This window comes from Rana temporaria, chromosome 1, assembly GCF_905171775.1.
Source record: "Rana temporaria chromosome 1, aRanTem1.1, whole genome shotgun sequence".
In the NCBI taxonomy this organism is placed as follows: Eukaryota; Metazoa; Chordata; class Amphibia; order Anura; family Ranidae; genus Rana; species Rana temporaria.
This window is the reverse complement of record NC_053489.1, coordinates 656,044,249-656,057,928: the sequence shown is the minus strand read 5'-3', so window position 1 is coordinate 656,057,928 and position 13,680 is coordinate 656,044,249.

The following is a 13,680-nucleotide window of genomic DNA, read 5'->3' as shown; positions in this document are numbered from 1 at the left end:
ACACATCGGACACTTTTGACGCTATATTCGGAATATTGTCATTTATACAGCGATCAGTGCTATGAATAGCCACGGATTACTGTGTAAATGACACTGGCAGGGAAGGGGGTTAACCACTAGGGGGTGCGGAAGGGGTTAAGTGTATCCTATGGAGTGATTCTAATTGTGTGGGGGCTGGGCTAGCAGTGACATGACAGTGATCACTGCTCCCGATCACAGAGAGCAGACGATCAGTGTCCTGTCACAAGGCAGAACAGGGAAATGCGTTTTTTTTTTTTACAAAGGCATCTCCCCGTTCTGCCTCTCCGTGACCCGATCGCGGGACACCGGCGAACATCGAGTCTGCGTGTCCCGCGGGTAACGGAGCAAGCGGCGGGTGTGCGCCCACAATGCCGCGATTTAAAGGGGACGTACCTGTACGCCCATTTGCCCAACCGAGCCATTGTGCTGACGCATATTGTCGTGCGCTGGTCGACGTTTTAACCACTTAAAGCGGGGGTTCACCCTTAGAGGGCACTTTTCCCCCTTAGATTCCTGCTCGTTTTTACTAGGGGAATCGGCTATTTATTTTAAAATATGTGCAGTACTTACCCGTTTACGAGATGCATCCTCTCCGTCGCTTCCGGGTATGGGCTTCGGGAATGGGCGTTCCTTCTTGATTGACAGGCTTCCGAGAGGCTTCCGACGGTCGCATCCATCGCGTCACGATTTTCCGAAAGAAGCCAAACGTCGGTGCGCAGGCGCAGTATAGAGCCGCACCGACGTTCGGCTTCTTTCGGCTACGAGTGACGCGATGGATGAGACCGTCGGAAGCCTGTCAATCAAGAAGGAACGCCCGCTCCCGAAGACCCATACCCGGAAGCGACGGAAGAAGATGCAGCTCGAAAACGGGTAAGTACTGCTCATATTTTAATACAAATAGCCGATTCCCCTAGACCGAACGAGCAGGAAGCTAAGGGGAGAATTTTTTTTTTTTTACAAATGGGTGAACTCCCGCTTTAAGGACCGAGCCTCTTTTTCAGACTTGTTGTTTACAGGTTAAAATAATACTTAGAACCCCCAAACATTCTATATATTTTTTTCTAACACCCTAGAGAATAAAATGGCGGTCGTTGCAATACTTTCTGTCACATCGTATTTGCGCAACGGTCTTACAAGCGCACTTTTTTGGGGAAAAAATACACTTTTTTTCACAAAAAAATAAGACAACAGCAAAGTTAGCCCAAATCCTCCACAGAGACCACTTTTATCTTAAAAAAAAACCCCTTCCCGAAAATAGCTAGCTGCTGCCAGTGTTTAGGGTCAAAGTACCGACGTACAGATACAGCAATTTGCGTGAAGTGGTTAAACCTAAATATAAAAATATAAAAAAATTATAAATTGCAGCTTAAGGTAGAACTATAGGCAACTTTTTTTCAATTTTGGATATAGTAAGAGAGGGTAATAACTCCAGTTAGATTTTTTTTTTCCATCTGGGTCCCACTGGGGGAGATTTCCCCTCACTTCCTGTCCTATAGCAAAAACAGGAAGTGAGAGGAAATCCCTACAAATTATGGGAATCCCTTGGGGACCCCCCAGGTCCCCACTGGAAGATTTCCTCTCTAATACTTCACGGTAAACAGGACTAATAGAGAGGGGGAATCTTTCTAACGGGGGACAATAATAAAAATAAAGTTTTGCCTTTAGTTATACTTTAACAATTCTTAGATGTGGTGGATGCATTTGTTTTCTTTTTTTTAGGATGTTTTTTTCATTATTTTCACCTGGTGATCTGGACAGCAAGTCTGTTATTTTCCAACTTCTTTTAACCGACCAGGCTGCCTAAAAAAAGTAGCAGTTAAAGGGGTCCCTGCCCCCTCACTCTCTCTCCCCTCTGCCCCTCTCTGTTTCTCTCTCTCTCTCCCCCCCTTCCTCTCTCTGTCTTCCTGCCTCTCCCTCCTTCTCCCCTCTCTCCTTCTCTTTCCCCCCTCTCTCTCCTTCTCTCTCTTTCCCTCCCTCTCTCCCCCTCTCTCTCCTTCTCTTTCTTTCTCTCTCTCCTTCTCTCTCTCCCTCCCTCTCTCTTTCTCTCTTCCCTTCTCTCTCTCTGTTTCTCTCTCTTCGTCCCCCTCACCCCTCTCTCCCCCTTCCTTTTTCTCTCTTCCTTCCTCTCTCTCTCCCCATTTCTCCCTCTCTCTCTTCCTTCCTCCCTCCCTCTCTCTCCCCATTTCTCCCCCTCTCTCTTCCTCCCTCCCTCCCTCTCTCCCTCTCTCTCTTCCTCCCTCTCGCTCCCCCCTCTCTCTCTACCTCCTTCTCTCTTTCTCTCTCTATCTCCCTCCCTCTTCCTCACTCCCTCCCTCTCTCTCTCTCTCTTCCTCCCTCCCTCTCTCTCCCCATTTACTCCCTCTCTCTCTTCCTCCCTCCCTCTCTCTCCCCCCATTTCTCCCTCTCTCTCTCTTCCTCCCTCCCTCTCTCTCCCCCCATTTCTCCCTCTCTCTCTTCCTCCCTCCCTCTCTCTCCCCCCATTTCTCCCTCTCTCTCTTCCTCCCTCCCTCTCTCTCTCTCTCCCATTTCTCCCTCTCTCTCTTCCTCCCTCCCTCTCTCCCATTTCTCCCTCTCTCTCTTCCTCCCTCCCTCTCTCTTCCTCCCTCCCTCTCCTTCTCTCTCTCCCTCCCTCTCTCTCTTCCTCCCTCCCTCTCTCCCATTTCTCCCTCTCTCTCTTCCTCCCTCCCTCTCCTTCTCTCTCTCCCTCCCTCTCTCTCCCCATTTCTCCCTCTCTCTCTTCCTCCCTCCCTCCCTCTCGCTCCCCCTCTCTCTCTCTACCTCCCTCTCTCTTTCTCTCTCTATCTCCCTCCCTCTTCCTCACTCCCTCCCTCTCTCTCTCTCTCTTCCTCCCTCCCTCTCTCTCCCCATTTACTCCCTCTCTCTCTTCCTCCCTCCCTATCTCTCCCCCCATTTCTCCCTCTCTCTCTTCCTCCCTCCCTCTCTCTCCCCCCATTTCTCCCTCTCTCTCTTCCTCCCTCCCTCTCTCTCCCCCCATTTCTCCCTCTCTCTCTTCCTCCCTCCCTCTCTCTCTCCCATTTCTCCCTCTCTCTCTTCCTCCCTCCCTCTCCTTCTCTCTCTCCCTCCCTCTCTCTTCCCTTCTCTCTCTCTGTTTCTCTCTCTTCGTCCCCCTCACCCCTCTCTCCCCCTTCCTTTTTCTCTCTTCCTTCCTCTCTCTCTCCCCATTTCTCCCTCTCTCTCTTCCTTCCTTCCTTCCTCCCTCCCTCCCTCTCTCTCCCCATTTCTCCCTCTCTCTCTTCCTCCCTCCCTTCCTCCCTCTCTTCCTCCCTCTCGCTCCCCCCCTCTCTCTCTACCTCCCTCTCTCTTTCTCTCTCTATCTCCCTCCCTCTTCCTCACTCCCTCCCTCTCTCTCTTTCTCTCTCTTCCTCCCTCCCTCTCTCTCCCCATTTACTCCCTCTCTCTCTTCCTCCCTCCCTCTCTCTCCCCATTTCTCCCCCTCTCTCTTCCTCCCTCCCTCCCTCCCTCCCTCTCTCCCTCTCTCTCTTCCTCCCTCTCGCTCCCCCCCTCTCTCTCTACCTCCCTCTCTCTTTCTCTCTCTATCTCCCTCCCTCTTCCTCACTCCCTCCCTCTCTCTCTCTCTCTCTCTTCCTCCCTCCCTCTCTCTCCCCATTTACTCCCTCTCTCTCTTCCTTCCTCCCTCCCTCTCTCTCCCCCCATTTCTCCCTCTCTCTCTCTTCCTCCCTCCCTCTCTCTCCCCCCATTTCTCCCTCTCTCTCTTCCTCCCTCCCTCTCTCTCCCCCCATTTCTCCCTCTCTCTCTTCCTCCCTCCCTCTCTCTCTCCCATTTCTCCCTCTCTCTCTCTTCCTCCCTCCCTCTCTCCCATTTCTCCCTCTCTCTCTTCCTCCCTCCCTCTCTCTTCCTCCCTCCCTCTCCTTCTCTCTCTCCCTCCCTCTCTCTCCCCATTTCTCCCTCTCTCTCTTCCTCCCTCCCTCTCTCTCCCCATTTCTCCCCCTCTCTCTTCCTCCCTCCCTCCCTCCCTCTCTCCCTCTCTCTCTTCCTCCCTCTTGCTCCCCCCTCTCTCTCTACCTCCCTCTCTCTTTCTCTCTCTATCTCCCTCCCTCTTCCTCACTCCCTCCCTCTCTCTCTCTCTCTTCCTCCCTCCCTCTCTCTCCCCATTTAATCCCTCTCTCTCTTCCTCCCTCCCTCTCTCTCCCCCCATTTCTCCCTCTCTCTCTCTTCCTCCCTCCCTCTCTCTCCCCCCATTTCTCCCTCTCTCTCTTCCTCCCTCCCTCTCTCTCCCCCCATTTCTCCCTCTCTCTCTTCCTCCCTCCCTCTCTCTCTCCCATTTCTCCCTCTCTCTCTTCCTCCCTCCCTCTCTCCCATTTCTCCCTCTCTCTCTTCCTCCCTCCCTCTCTCTTCCTCCCTCCCTCTCCTTCTCTCTCTCCCTCCCTCTCTCTCCCCATTTCTCCCTCTCTCTCTTCCTCCCTCCCTCTCTCCCATTTCTCCCTCTCTCTCTTCCTCCCTCCCTCTCCTTCTCTCTCTCCCTCCCTCTCTCTCCCCATTTCTCCCTCTCTCTCTTCCTCCCTCCCTCCCTCTCGCTCCCCCCTCTCTCTCTCTACCTCCCTCTCTCTTTCTCTCTCTATCTCCCTCCCTCTTCCTCACTCCCTCCCTTTCTCTCTCTCTTCCTCCCTCCCTCTCTCTCCCCATTTACTCCCTCTCTCTCTCTTCCTCCCTCCCTCTCTCTCCCCCCATTTCTCCCTCTCTCTCTTCCTCCCTCCCTCTCTCTCCCCCCATTTCTCCCTCTCTCTCTTCCTCCCTCCCTCTCTCTCCCCCCATTTCTCCCTCTCTCTCTTCCTCCCTCCCTCTCTCTCCCCCCATTTCTCCCTCCCTCCCTCTCTCTCTCCCATTTCTCCCTCTCTCTCTTCCTCCCTCCCTCTCCTTCTCTCTCTCCCTCCCTCTCTCTTCCCTTCTCTCTCTCTGTTTCTCTCTCTTCGTCCCCCTCACCCCTCTCTCCCCCTTCCTTTTTCTCTCTTCCTTCCTCTCTCTCTCCCCATTTCTCCCTCTCTCTCTTCCTTCCTTCCTCCCTCCCTCTCTCTCCCCATTTCTCCCTCTCTCTCTTCCTCCCTCCCTCCCTCCCTCTCTTCCTCCCTCTCGCTCCCCCCTCTCTCTCTACCTCCCTCTCTCTTTCTCTCTCTATCTCCCTCCCTCTTCCTCACTCCATCCCTCTCTCTCTTTCTCTCTCTTCCTCCCTCCCTCTCTCTCCCCATTTACTCCCTCTCTCTCTTCCTCCCTCCCTCTCTCTCCCCCCATTTCTCCCTCTCTCTCTTCCTCCCTCCCTCCCTCTCTCCCTCTCGCTCCCCCCTCTCTCTCTTACTCCCTCTCTTTCTCTATCTCCCTCCCTCTTCCTCACTCCCTCCCTCGCTCTCTTTTTCACTCTCTTTTCTCTCTCTCTCCCTCTCCCTCTCTCTCTCTATCTCCCTCCCTCTTCCTCACTTCCTCCCCCACTCTCTTTTTCACTCTCTTTTCTCTCTCTCTCTCTCCCTCACTATATGATATCCCCTATCCTACCTTCTTCCAGAGATCTGCTTAGAACTCTCTAGGGGGAGCTGATGCCACATTTATAAACAAACTTGCGTGCAGTTGGATTTTTCTAGAATGTGTATCCAAGATCTCCGAATATCGCCATAAATTCCAAACCATGTTTTATTAGGGAATGAAAACTTGGATGAGGTAGGGAATTATGGGATGTCCAACTTGGAAAAAGGTCCAGACCTATGAACAAAGGGAAACTTGCTCCCTATTTACAAAAGTCCTCTTGTTCCGTCCTCCTGCACACACTTTGTCTGCTGCAGCACCTGCTGACCACTTCTATGGGAACTAGCAATATATATTGCAAAGGCCCATTACAGGCAGGAACTCTCCGTTCCTTGACAAAAAGTGCAATGTAAGTAAACAGCATGACATTTCTCCATCTGCTTCCATGTGACCACTGATCCTAGCCTCACTAGCTTGCAGAAAAATGCCAGCCCTCCTGGCTGCCACCAGCCACACCTGGCTGACATTCCTCCCAGTCCTCCCGACTGACTCTCTGCCCCCAGTCCTGCCCGAATGGCTCACTTCCATGGAGATTGCCTAGGGCAAGGGTGAAGACTATGTGCTAGGTTGGTGTACCTTTCTCTTTTTATTTGCTATTCTTCAGTCTGAATATACCCATTGTCCTGAGAAGGCAACAAAACCATCATCATCAAGAAGGCTACTATACACTTTTCACCTCTCTTTCTATCTCTCCCCTTCTCTCTCCCCCTCCCTCTTTCTCTCTACCTCTCCCTCCTCCCCCTCTCTCCCTCCTCCCCCTCTCTCCCTCCTTCTCCCCCTCTTCCTCCTTCCCTCTCTCTTTCTCTCTCCCCTTCTTACTCCCCCTCTCTACCTCTCCCTCCTCCCCCTCTCTCTCTTTCTCTCTCCCCTTCTCTCTCTCCCTCCTCCCCCTCTCTCTCGCCCTTCTCTCCCCCCCTCTCTCTCCCCCCCTCTCTCTCCCCCACTTTTTCTCTCTCCCCCCAATCTCCCCCTCTCTCCCCTTTCTCTCTCTCTCCCTCTCCCCCTTCTCTCTCCCTCTCTTTCTCTTCCTCCCCCCTCTCTCCCACCCTCTCTCTCTCTCCTTGCTTCTCTCTCCGCTCTCTCTCTCTTTCTCCCCACTCTCCCTCCTCTCTCTTTCTCTACCCCTTATCTCTCTCCCCTCTCTTTCTCTCCCCTCTCTTTCTCTCTCCCCTCCCTCTCCCCCTCCCTTTCTTCTCCATCTCCCTCCCTTTCTCTCCCCCCTCTCCTTTCTCTCTCTTCCCTTCTCTCACTCCCCCTCTCTATCCCCCCTCTCTACCTCTCCCTCCCCTCTCTCTCTCTTTCTTTCTCTCTCTCTCCCGCTCCTCTCCGTCCTTCCCTCGCTTTCTTTCTTTCTCCCTCCCCCTTCTCTCTCCTCTCTCTACCCCTCCCTCCTCCCCCCTCTCTCTCTCCCTCCTCCCCCCTCTCTCTCTCCCTCCTCCCCCTCTCTCTCTCCCCCTTCTCTCCCCTTCTCTATCACTCTCTCTCCCTTCTCTCCCCTTCTCTATCACTCTCTCTCTTTCTCTCTCTTCCCTCCCTTTCTTCCCCATCTCCCTCCCTTTCTCTCCCCCCTCTCCTTTCTCTGTCCCCTTCTCTCACTCCCCCTCTCTCTCCCCCTCTCTACCTCTCCCTCCCCTCTCTCTCTCTTTCTCTCTCCCCGACACCTCTCCCTCCTTCCCTCTATTTTTTTTCTCTCTCTCTCCCCCCTCCCTCCTCCCCCTCTCTCTCCCCCTTCTCTCCCCTTCTCTATCACTCCCTCTCTTTCTCTCCCTTCTCCCCATCTCTATCCCTTTCTCTCTCCCCCATCCCCCTCTCCCTCTCCTTCCTTCTCTCTCCGCTCTCTCCTCCTTCCCCCTCTCCCTCCTCCCCCTCTCTCTCCCCCACCCCTCTCTCTCTCCTTCCTTCTTTCTCCGCTCTCTCTCCCTTCATATCTCTCTCTCCCCCCTCTCTCTCCCTTCATATCTCTCTCCCCCTCTCTCTCCCTTCATATCTCTCTCCCCCCTCTCTGAATGAATGAATGAAAAACTTATATAGCGCGGCACATGCGAACTGAATCGCCTCTGGGCGCTGGTTGTTTGTGTCTCATGCCATCAGAAAAGCAGAGTTTTGATTCGTCTTCTGAAAGTCAGGTGGTTTTGCTCCAACCGAATGCTGGTTGGTAAAGCATTCCAAAGCCTGGGGCCCTGGAAAGCAAACCTTCTTTCTCCTTTGGACTTGTATTTGGTTTTTGGAACCTTGACCAGATTTTGGTCGGTGGATCGCAGAATGCGGTTGCAATTGTGCGGTTTGATCTTGTCGCATAGATATCTTGGAGCCTTCCCATGGATGCACTTATGTGTTAGGCAGAGTGCTTTGAATGCAATTCTGTCTTTCACTGGCAACCAGTGAAGGGATCTCAGTGAAGGTGAGATTGATTCCCAAGATTTTTTCCCAGTCACCAGTCTAGCGGCCGTATTCTGTACGACTTGAAGACGAGCGATTTGGTACTTTGGGAGTCCGAGGTACAGGGCGTTAGCATAGTCCAGTCTGGAATTCACGATTGTTCCCACCACGACTGCTACGTCTTCTTTGGGGATAAATGGAATAAGTCTGCGTAGTAGGCGCCTCAAATGGTGCGCCCCGCTGACTACTGACCCTATTTGTGCGTCCATTGTCATGAAGGTGTCAAACGTGACTCCTAGAATTTTGACTTTGGAGCTAGGGGAGATGATTTGTCCCAGAATGGGCGATGGTGTCCAGTTTGTTGCCAGTTGACTCTTCCGACTGGCATCAAACATAAAGAGTTCTGTTTTCGCGCTATTGAGTTTAAGATAACTCTTAGTCATCCAGTTTTCTATTGAAGAGAGACATTTCTCTAATCTGAGATGATGATCCTTTTTGTGGCAGATGCGAAAATACAGCTGCGTGTCGTCTGCATAAGAGTGATAAAGTAGTTCTTGGCTACTGATAATATCAAAGAGAGGACGAAGATAGATATTAAACAGCACCGGTGATAGGGGGGATCCTTGGGGGACCCCACATGGCACCGTGCGTTTTTCTGACGTGAAAGATCCCAGTTTCACTGTTTGTGATCGGTTTCCGAGAAAGGAGGAGAACCATGGTAAGGCATCTTCTGTGACTCCGGCGACTTCTGTTAGTCGTCTCAGTAGCAATTTATGGTCTACTGTGTCGAAGGCTGTGCTTAGGTCCAGCAGAACCAGGAGACACGATTCTCCTTCGTCTGCGGCCTCGAGCGCATCGTCCCATATTTTCAGTAAGGCCGTTTCTGTCCCGTGTCCGGGACGGAGCCCGGATTGAAATGGATCCAGTAGGTTGTGGGTATCCAGATGCTGTTGCAGCTGTTTTACCACCACTTTCTCCATTATCTTGGACAGAGCATTTAGACCTGTTATGGGACGGCGGTGAGTTGGGTCCATAGGATCCAAATTAGTTTTTTTCAAGATCGGCAGGATTGTGCCCTCTTTCAGCAGGGAAGGCACTATGCCTTCTTTAAATGACTGATTTATAAGCTGTGTGATTGGAGGCGCCAGGATGTCGGCACATTCCTTCAGTAGCTTGGTGGGAATGATGTCATTGGGTGCTGTGCTGTTGCGCAACGCCCCAATGATATTTTTGGTGGTATCGATGGAGACGGGTTCCAGAGTGAACTTAGTTGATTGTAGAGGCTTTCTGTCGGTGTTTTGTAGTTGATTGAAGAGGGGGCTGAGTGGAGTATTGTTTTGCCGAATACTTACCCGAATTTTTTCAATTTTGTTGATGAAGAAATCCGATAGTTCATTGCAGAACTCTTGGGTGTCTGAAGTGGGGACTTCAAGACATCCCGGATTCATGGTCTGGGTGACCATCCTGAAGAGTTCGCGTGGGCGATTCATTGCGCTGTTAATCCCCATGGAAAAGTGAAGTTTTTTGGCTTTGAAAATTTCTTTGTGATATCGTGTTGTTATTGCTTTGTAGAAGTTGAGGCGGTCTTCTGAAGGACTTCTTTTCCAGGCGGCTTCCGCCCTTCTGCGCTCTTGCTTCAGTAGCGACAGCTGGTTATTGAACCAGCTGGACTTTTTTTCCCGGCTGCGGACTTTGCGCTTTGGTGCTGCTAAGTCGGCTGACTGTAGCAGAGCTGCATTTATGGCATCCAATGTATCTGAGGCTGCTAGCTGAGGAGGAATAGCTCCAATTCGGTTTCCCAGGGTAGATTTGAAGAGTTCCGAGTGGAGCTTCTTCTGAGATCTAGCCCAGTGTATTGTCACCGGCTTGGGTGCTTTCATAACTAGTGGAATTCTGGGAATTATGAAGCTAATTGCATGGTGGTCTGTCCATGGCAAAGGTTCATTACCCAAAATGTTTAATTTCAGATTTTGCCTGAAAATTAGGTCGAGTGTGTGACCTGAAGCATGCGTGGGTCCGCATATAAGTTGCTGGAGTCCTATCCCTTCCAGGTGGTCGATGCAGGCCTCCGCGATGGGATCCTGTGAGGAGTTGGCCCACAGATTGAAATCCCCGAGCAGCAAAAGATGATTGCTGTTAAGGGAGTAAGTGGATATGAACTCCGTTAATGCTGAAATCAACTGCGATTTTGGCCCAGGGGGCCTATAGCAGAGGAGAATGTGAACGGTCTCCTGGGAGTGAGCTTGAAGTTGAAGCGTAAGGGTTTCCATAAAAGGTAGAGGATTTTGAAGGACCGGCTTAGTGATTGCAATATGAGACTTATGAATCACCGCCAGGCCTACTCCTCTTTGCCCTATTCTATTTTCCGTTAAGATGCGATAATTTGCTGGTACCAGTTCTCCGAATGGTGTTGCAGTCGTCTGACAGCCAACTTTCTGTAATAAAGAGGCAGTCTAGATCGTTTTGTAGTAAGAAATCATGGATTTCTGATCGGTGTTTTACTGCCGATCTAGTGTTAAGCAACGCACATGATATGTGCTTGAGCTGTGTTGAATGGTTGAAATTTTTGATGATCGATCGACGATCGAATCTCAAAAGTTGATCGGATTTTAAGGCTTTTTTGGTGACGGCAGGTAATATTGTTGCGAATTGTCTCAGACCCCAAATGGTTTCTGCAGAGTATCGCAATTTAACCATTGTTGCCAGTCACCGTGGGCGGGGGTGCGGGTGTTGGGTGAGAGAGGATTCGCAGAATCCTTGCTCGAGGGAGTTTTTGGTCCAGAGGAAGGCAAAAAAAACCCTGGGCAAGCTGGCCAATGTGCTGCGGCAGGGAAAAAAATTCCTTCCTGATCCCTAAAGGCGATCGGATCAAAGACTGAAGGCTATGGAAGGGAAAAAGGGGGGGATGCTGGGTGTCACTGCTGCTGGGGTGTACCAAGATGGCCGCCAGGCAAAACACAGGACCCAGGCTGGGGGGGATGTCAGCTTGGTAAAAACAATAATTTTACCGATCAGGTTGCTGAACAGGGGGTGGAGGGGACCTCTAGGGGTGCGGGGGCGAAAATCCAGAGAGAATCTGCACTATTGGTAGTAAGTGCAGAGAGAACGGTCGGCGCGCCGGTAGGCCGCGGCTGAAGCCGCGGACTTTCCTGAGGTGCGGCGGCCGCGAAAAGGAGCAGGCTGGCGCGGGCGTGTAGAAACGCCGAAAAGCGCCGAAAATACACCCAGGGGGGGTGTCTGGGGGCCACCACAATCGTGGGTGGCAGTGCGGGCGGCGATGCCGGGCGAAAAGACGGGGCAGAGAGCCGCAGAGTGGGGTCTGTGTGACGGCTGCCCTGAGAAGGACGGCCGTCAGTGGTTCCCCAGGATGTCAGGCCCTGAGAGGCAGGGTCTTACCTGCGGAGAAAAGATGGAGTCCACGAGGAGAGAGAGGAGCTGGTTCCTGGTTCCTAGGAGCTGTTTCTTGTGCAGCGCAGGTATGGAGAGTCTGCCTAGCTTCAGCCTAGCTTCTGACTGCCAGGTCTGGGTGAGAGCAGGCTCGTAAGCGGAAGGTCCGAAGCACCCTACTCCACCGCTGACACTGACTGACTGACTGACTGACTGACTCCCTTCATATCTCTCTCCCCCCTCTCTCTCCCTTCATATCTCCTCTCTCTCTCTATCTATCTATATATATATATATATATATATATATATATATATATATATATATATATATATATATATAATATATAATCCCCCCTCCCTCTCTCTTTTAATTCCTCACTCTCTTCTCTCTCTCTCTCATTCTTTTTTCTCTCTCCATTATTCTTGTTCCGTCTCTCTCTCTCTCCTCACTATATGATATCACCCATCATACCTTCTTCCAGAGATCTGCTTATATCTCTCTAGGGGGAGCTGATGCCACATTTATAAATGAACTTTTCTGCAGTTGGATTATTCCAGCATTTGTATACGAGATCTCGGAATATCGCCATCAATTCCCCACCATACATAGAGAAAAGCCCAGAGCAGGGGAACGCAGTGGACTCGGTGGAGGGCTGGCATGACTGACGTCACAGGGGACAGCAAATTAACGATTGGCTGTCAGGTCCCGGGGGGCGGGGGAAGGGAGTTTATTTAAGGTTTGGTCCCCGCCCTCCCGGCAACACACAGCGCGGAAGAAAGTTTAGTGAGGATGTCTGAGGTGCAGCTCATGCTGGATCAGCTGCAGGCGGAGGCGGCGGCGCACGGCCCTGAGTGGCTTCGGGACCAGCTGCGGCCTATTTTCGGTAGGTCGGCAGCTATTGAGGACGCGGGGGGGAGGGACGGAGGACGTGCCAGGCGATCTCGCCCGCCGGAGCGCTTTTCCCCAGACACATCCCCCAGGGCCCAAAGAAGACAAGGGAGCCCCCGTTCGCGGGCCCCTCCGGGCCCCCCCGCCAAGCGCGCAGCTCTGCCCACAAAGGGGGGGAACGGGAGGAATCCCACTCGAGGCCGTGGCGCGGCAGCTGGCCGTTCGGCCAGCCCTGGAGCAGCACCTGGGCCCGCGCGGCGTACAGATGGTGATTCGGCGGGCCCCGCCCCCCGCGCCACCGCGGGGGGTGCGGTGCCTCAGCGTGGGAGATCTAGAGGCCCGACTGCTGGGCTTCCCATTTCCTCGGCCCACAGCCTTGCTGCGATGCGGATTGAAGGGGAGGGGACCACCGGCGACCTAGTTGGGGGCAGCAGGGATGGGGAGACCCCCCCAGGCCCACGGAAAGCGGCGCAGAAGTCGGTGAACGGGTCGGGCGCGCGGAGGAGTGACCAGGCGGACGCCAGGCCCACGGCAGCCAGGGATCCTTCCCCTGGGGTGCAATCAGCGGAAGAAGAGGATCCATCCACGTTACGGTCGGAAGGGGAGCTGACGGATTCGGAGGATGAACAACCATCCAGGACGATAGCAGCAGCGGTGGAGACGGGACGATCGGCTGGTGGGTCATCACCTAGGCAGCCCGGTAAGTCAATTTTATCTTTGCCTCGTACTGTGGGGAGGGGTGTGATGTCTGCTGGGGGCAGTGGGGGGGGGGGGTGTCAGCTCGGGGGGGGCGGATACACGGGCAGGTGGCTCTCAGTCTGTGACACCGGGCGGGGGGGGTGTCCCTGGGGGGGGTGGTTTTGCGGGTTTTTTAGCAGGCATAAAAGAGCTGGTGGGCAGATTTGAGGGCTCAGATGGGGCGACGGCGGGCCCGGTTGCGGCTTGGGTCCCCCCTGCGGTTCCGGTGGGGGGGGGGGGGGGGGCGCTACTGTTAACACTCTGCCGGCGGTGGTGACGGCTGGGCCGGTGGTGGCATCCGCCCCCGCGGTGAGCGGGGGTTCGGGAGCAGCCGCGGCTCCGGCGGCAGCAGCAGTGGAAAAAGGGGCGGTGGCAAGTGAGGTTGCGCGACAGGAAATAATCCGCCTCGCTGACGCGGCAAAATGTGAAGTGTACTTATGCTATGAGGCGTCGCTGGGGACACATTTGAAGGCAGAGGTCCGGGAGAAGATATGGAAGGGTGAGTATGTGGAGATTTTCGCGTTACTCCCATTAGAGAAGTTCAACCTGGACAGGGGGAAGCCGGATGAATCCAAAAAGGAGGAGGAGGAACGGCGCAGGTACCGCTTGATTCCACGGACGTTTACGAATTGGCTGCAGGCGTTCAGTATCCTAGCGTGTGTGGTAGGGGAGAAAAAGCCGGAATGCTGCTCAGGGCTCTTCATATATCAGAA